The 6,004-nt window shown below is 35.6% G+C and overlaps 1 pseudogene; it reads right to left on the bottom strand.

The window, feature by feature from the left end:
• Positions 1-1,069: 1,069 nt before the first annotated feature.
• On the bottom strand, positions 1,070-1,794 carry LOC106736461 (olfactory receptor 2L13-like; annotated as a pseudogene).
• Between the last annotated feature and the right edge of the window lie 4,210 nt (positions 1,795-6,004).

A 6,004-nucleotide genomic window follows, 5' to 3' on the forward strand; every position in this document is an offset into this window, starting at 1 on the left:
TTCCCTAATGATAAGACATATTGACCATTTTTTCATATGCTTTCTGGCTGTTCCTATGTCTTTTTTGGAGAGTTGTCTGTTTAGCTCATTTGCCCACATTTTAATTAGATTTTTATTTTTGCAAGTAAGCTATTGGGTGGTCAGAAAATCATGACACATTTTTGCATAGAAAAATACATCGTGACTTTTCCAAAAACTCAATATTTGGATTCCCTAAAGAGTCCCTTATCTGAGGGATAGTTCACAAATTTATTTTTCCATTTTGAGAGTTGTCTCTTTACTCTAATTATTGTTTCCTTTGCTGTAAAAAAGCTTTTTAATTTGATGTAGTCACATTTGTCTCTTTTTTGAGATTAATGCTTTTGCTTTAGGGGTTTTATTTAAGAAGTCTTTCACCACTCTATGTCTTCAAGGTTTTCTCCAGTGTTTTTGATTTTTTAGTATAATGTTACATGATTGTATGTCTATTATTTCTCCTTCCACCACCCATATTTTCAACACCAGAAGTAAATATATTTTTATAAACCACATTTATGTACTTTTAAAACATTTTACTGGATGTTTTAAGGCAGTGATGTCTCGAATTAAACACTGGCTCCATGTGGATGGGACACTTAAAATATGTATAGTACAAATTGTGATTATGTCTAAGTATAAAATACACGAGACTTTGAATAATTAAAATGAAATTAAAACAAAACTTATTAATAATTTTATGTCAATGATGTAAATAAATTATATGTCAATGAATACAAACATCATTACACTAATAGTAAGAATGTATGTATAAATATGTAATTTTATATATCTCATATACTATATATTTAAATTCAATTTGATTAATATAGATTATAATTTGTTTTGTTTGAATCAAAGTATCTAAGTTTATTACTGATACAATAATATAAATAAAAGACCTTACTTAAATTAATTTCACTTTTATTTTGTTCCAGTAGATTTTACATGACATGTGTGACTGACATTGAATTTCATTGAGCAGCTTTGCTCTAGGGTGTTCTAATTAACATGCAAAGAGAAAATAAAAAATAAGAAGTACAGATTGCAATGCTTATTCTTTCACTGAAGAGAATATCCCAAACACTCTTGTCATTGCCCCCAGGACCTCCTTATTCCTCAGGCTGTAGATAATGGGATTGAGCATGGGGGTGAGGATGGTGTAAAACACTGCCAGAGTCTTATCTTCTGCAGGTGAGCGGAGATGCCTGGGCCTAAGGTAGGTGTAGACAAAAGGTGCATAGTAAAAGGTCACTACAGTTAAATGTGTTGAACAGGTGGTGAAGGCCTTCTTTCTCCCTTCCTTTGAGCGCATATGGTAGACAGCAAAAAGCACTCTGCCATAGGAAGCAGTTTTACACACGTCCATTTACTCATGTGGATGGGATAATGGAGGGGATGGCAGATGGCCACATAGCGGTCATAGGCCATGGAGGCCAGCAGTAAGCCTTCAGAACATGCCATTGTCAGGAAGAAGAAGCTTTGCACACCGCATCCCAGAAAGGAGATGGCTTTCTGTCCAGAGAGGAAGTTGAATGCCATCTTGGGGACAGTAGTGGAGATATACATCAGGTCCATGAGGGAGAGCTGGCTGAGCAGAAAGTACATCGGTGTGTGGAGACGAGGATCCACACGTATGAGGTGAATCATTGCTGAGTTACCCACAGAGGCCAGGAGAAACACGAGGACAATGAGCAACAAGAAGAGTAGGCCAGTTCGAGTTTGTGGAAACAACCCCAACAAAATGAAATCATCTGAACTCTGATTCCATGCCTCCATGAAAACTTAAGGCTTTGACTTCCTTGAAAGAAAATAAAAACAAAAACAATGCACAAAGCATAAAATGAAACAATAGGAGAAGAAAATAGAGGTGACATTAATGTTTGTTTAGAATCATTTGGTTTTCTTCTAACAGTGCAGCTTTTGCTGAATCAATTTCAATAGTTGAATTCAATGCTCCATTTCCAATTGAAGCACCTCAGTCTTACATTTTTATTATTATATGTAATTGACATGTAAGAGTTATATATATTTAGGAAGATAAATTTTTCAATATATTAATACTAAGTGTGAAATCTAATCAAGCAAGAAACAGATGTGCTGTCTCAAACATTTATCACTACTTTTGAACATTCAAAAATCTTCTAGTTACTTTGAAATAAACATTAGATTGTCACCAAATACAGCTCCTCTATTGTCCTATAGTACTCTAGAACTCAATGCATATTTACTAACCTTTTTCTAGCACCATAGTTAGTAAAGATGAGAGAACTAAAGCATCTTTCTGAGTAACTCCAGGCTGACTCACTCATGTGTGATTGACCAGTCACAGGAAATGAAGAAGGTGAGAATCCCTGCATTCCCAGTGTTCTCAGTTGTTTGACTCAGCACTTCTACAGCAAAAACAGGTCTGACCCAGCAGGTAGCGTGGTAGTTAAAGTACTGGATCCCATGTGGCCTAGCACTGTTTTAGTCCTGGACCTGATGGCTTGAGAATTACACCAGGCACATGTGCATGCATGCCAAAAATCTCAACAGGAGTTTAGAAAAAATTGCAGCATGGCCATCCCTCATGCATGATTTCTCATTTTCCTTCTCTCTCTTTGACATGCACATGCCTAAATTTGAAGTCCTCATTATTTAGCCCTAGTTCATGTCTTAATTTCTGGTATTCCCTCCCCACCTGGCACTACTGAAGCCAAATAAACCCTTATTCTCTTCTTTATATTCCTTTCTCTCCTGTCGCCTTTCCTAAATGTGTCCACCATTTGAAATCACTGCCCTTGAACTGCAATTGTTTTGTATGTCCTTTAAGAGCTACCCTGATCATAAAATATATTTGAATATTCTCTTTTCTATAATGATGTTTCTATCTTCTGAAGTTCTGTAAAACTAAAAATTGAAAGCATAGATTTTTACAGAAATTTCTTATTTTCAATACACATTGTAAAGTAACTTACACATGATAAAGGTCTAAGATTACATAATGTTTTTTCATTCAGTTTTTTATAGTTGCAAGAATTAAGTAGTATGATCATGAGATTATGAGAGGGTTATGGAGATTACTATATATATGGATTATATGTATTCTACCTATCTATGTCTCTATATGTCTCTGTCTCTCTATATATCTGTATATTTAGGAGCCTTTGTGATGACATACCTTATATGACCTGTTTTTCTCACTACTTCATTCATTATGATTCATCTACAATATGATAATGTAGAGGTAAGATTAACTTTGGACACCAGCAGATGGCATAATGGTTACGTGGCTGGACTTCCATGTAATCAACCATGGCTTGAGTGCTAGACCTTGCAGCTTAAAACTCATACTGGATGAATATGCGTGCATGCCTGAATTCCCGAAGGAGGATGGAGGATAAGAGAGGGATTGCAGTGTTTCCATCCTCCCTTGGGGATGATTTCTCGCTTTCTGTCTGTCTGTCTCTGTGGTGAGTGCCTGCACTCTATAGCAAAAATCTCTCAAAAAAAATTTACATTGTACTCTGGAAGGAAAATCTCATTTTGTATGATGTACAGTGAATGAATGTAAATAAATAAATTTAAATAAAAAATTTTAAAAATTATATTCATAGCGAAGGACAACTTCCTCAATATAGTTGGTGTAGGGATCAGTTTTGAGTCTGTATGACTGTTTTTACTGTCTAGTTATTTCAATATCCATAATTTAGTATTTGTTTATTAAATGCCTTACTATAAATACCATGCCTCATTCAACTATATTGTTTAGTGTGAAATATATGAAAATTAGAGGATGTTAACTTTGTTTTCCTGTAGTTTAGTGTTCATGTTCTAGATGACAACTGAATCAAGAAATTGCAAAATGATAAGCAGATGTGATCATCAGGGTATTCTTGACTTGTAAGTTACATATCTTCATACTTATCTTCTCCAGAGGTAATCAACTAAATAAAAAACAAAAGTTAAAACTAAGTTTCAATTATTGAAAATAAATTTAAAAAGAGGGAAAAAAAAAGCACAATTAAAACTTTCTGTCTAGGGTTTTTTTTTTTGTTTTTTTTTTTTTTTTTTAGTTTTAGTTTTGTATGCTCTGGCCTTTCCTTGGGAAGGACTATTTGCCACTTAATAATTCCAATACTTCAATGCCTCCCTTTCTGTCTCAACAAAACTTCAATTCTGACCTTTTTTATTTCACACACTGTTCTGTGATTGCAGTATTTCTTTAATTTCAATATATTTGATTTCTTCCTTTGTTTATTCCTTGTATGAAATTCCAATAGGTATCTACCCTTCTGTCTGAAGCAGACATTCACACCACATTCTGTCCGTGACATTGATTTGGATAGTCATCCTGAATAATTGATTTTTCATGATACAAACAGCATTCAATATTTTATTGTAATAATTAATTAGATATTTTTTTAAAAATCAACTGTTAACTTCATGTAACTTTGGTAAATGCAGATAAAGATTTTGTAAGTTACAGTAAGAGTATACAAGATTCTATTGTACAATCTATGGTTAGAACTTAGTGGGACAGAAAGTTGACCAATCAACTCCAACATACAATCAATGCAGTGTGTTGACTAGTAATACTAAGGAGCACACAGAGGTACAAGATAGAGAGACAGTTGAGTCAGAGCACTTGGAAAAAACCACTGAACAGAAGTCATATCTGAACAACTCAGGTAGATAATGTGCTACTCAGAGCAAGCCTACAGAGAGGAAGGCTGCAAGGAAAACCCACCCCATTTATCAGGCAATGACAATGAGAAAAAAGAGTGAGTAGAGGGTGTGAAGGGCATTTATATAGGAAATAACATCGTGATTTTTGTCCTGGGTGAGACAGGAAATAGGTAAGTGTGACATGGTCTCAGCTGTGTCTCAAAAACTCACACAGGATTCTCCAGGTGAATGGAGGTCTCAAGGAATGCAGGGAGGAGACTAGTTGAGGGACTCAAAGCCAATATGGATTGCCCTTGTTTCTAAAGAAATCCATGTACCTGGAGATCTGCTGAGGCCTAGGCAACTTAGGACATTTGATGGCTCATTTGGAGTGGGGTGGTACGTAACTGCTCCTGTCTCTACTGAGCTTCTGTCTGGGAAGGACATAGCTAGATAGGGGCACCAATTCCTGCTCACAGTCCACAGTGACTACTGCATGAAAGGGTCTCAATATATCTGGCTGATGAAATGAACCAGTCACTTCAGTATTACAGCTAATAGAATGTGGGCACATATGTTCAAAAATCACTCTTCAGTGTGTATACCCTGGCAAGAGAAAAGAAGAGCCTCATGGGGTACTATATTGTTTACTCAGGTTTAAATCTGAGGGAACAAAGGTATCAACAGGCCACCTAGGAGGTGGTCTTCCAGTAGGTAAGAGCAAGCCCTGAACAAACTGCCAACATTAAGTTCACATACCCCAGAGTCAGTCATTTGAAAGGGAGACACATGTCTCCTTTCAGTTTGCTACGTGGGTCAGAGCTCAGAGTATCAAAGAGAGTGTTTGATGGTAGTTAGTACAAATACTATAGTTAGTTTCCTAAGTTGAAATTGGCATATGGTCATAGGATGGAGATAAGAGTTCAGTCACGATTCTACAAATTGGGACCTGAAACCTTTAAGATTTAGGAGATTGGAGTTAGAGCTTAGGGGTAATTCCAGTGACACCAGTAACTTTCTTTATTAGGTATAGCACTTTCTTTAAGGCACCAAAATCACATGAAACACTCCCCTTTAGATTATGCTAAAACTTGGAAAATATTGTTCCTGTAATGACAATGTAGATCTAAGAGTAGTGTCTTCCCTGGTCATCCTAACAAACATATTGCTGAAATATATAAAATTAAAAATGTGAAAAAGAGACCACTAAATTTACAGAATCAAATGTACACAAGTACAGCCAGCACATGCTCTAGGATTTATTTTACAAAAGTTATAAGTTATCATGCTTCTAAAAAGTCTTAGAAATGATAGCCCAAGACCAATAAGCAATTAATCT

This window comes from Tupaia chinensis, unplaced genomic scaffold (assembly GCF_000334495.1).
Source record: "Tupaia chinensis unplaced genomic scaffold, TupChi_1.0 Scaffold140737_1, whole genome shotgun sequence".
NCBI classification, from domain to species: Eukaryota; Metazoa; Chordata; class Mammalia; order Scandentia; family Tupaiidae; genus Tupaia; species Tupaia belangeri.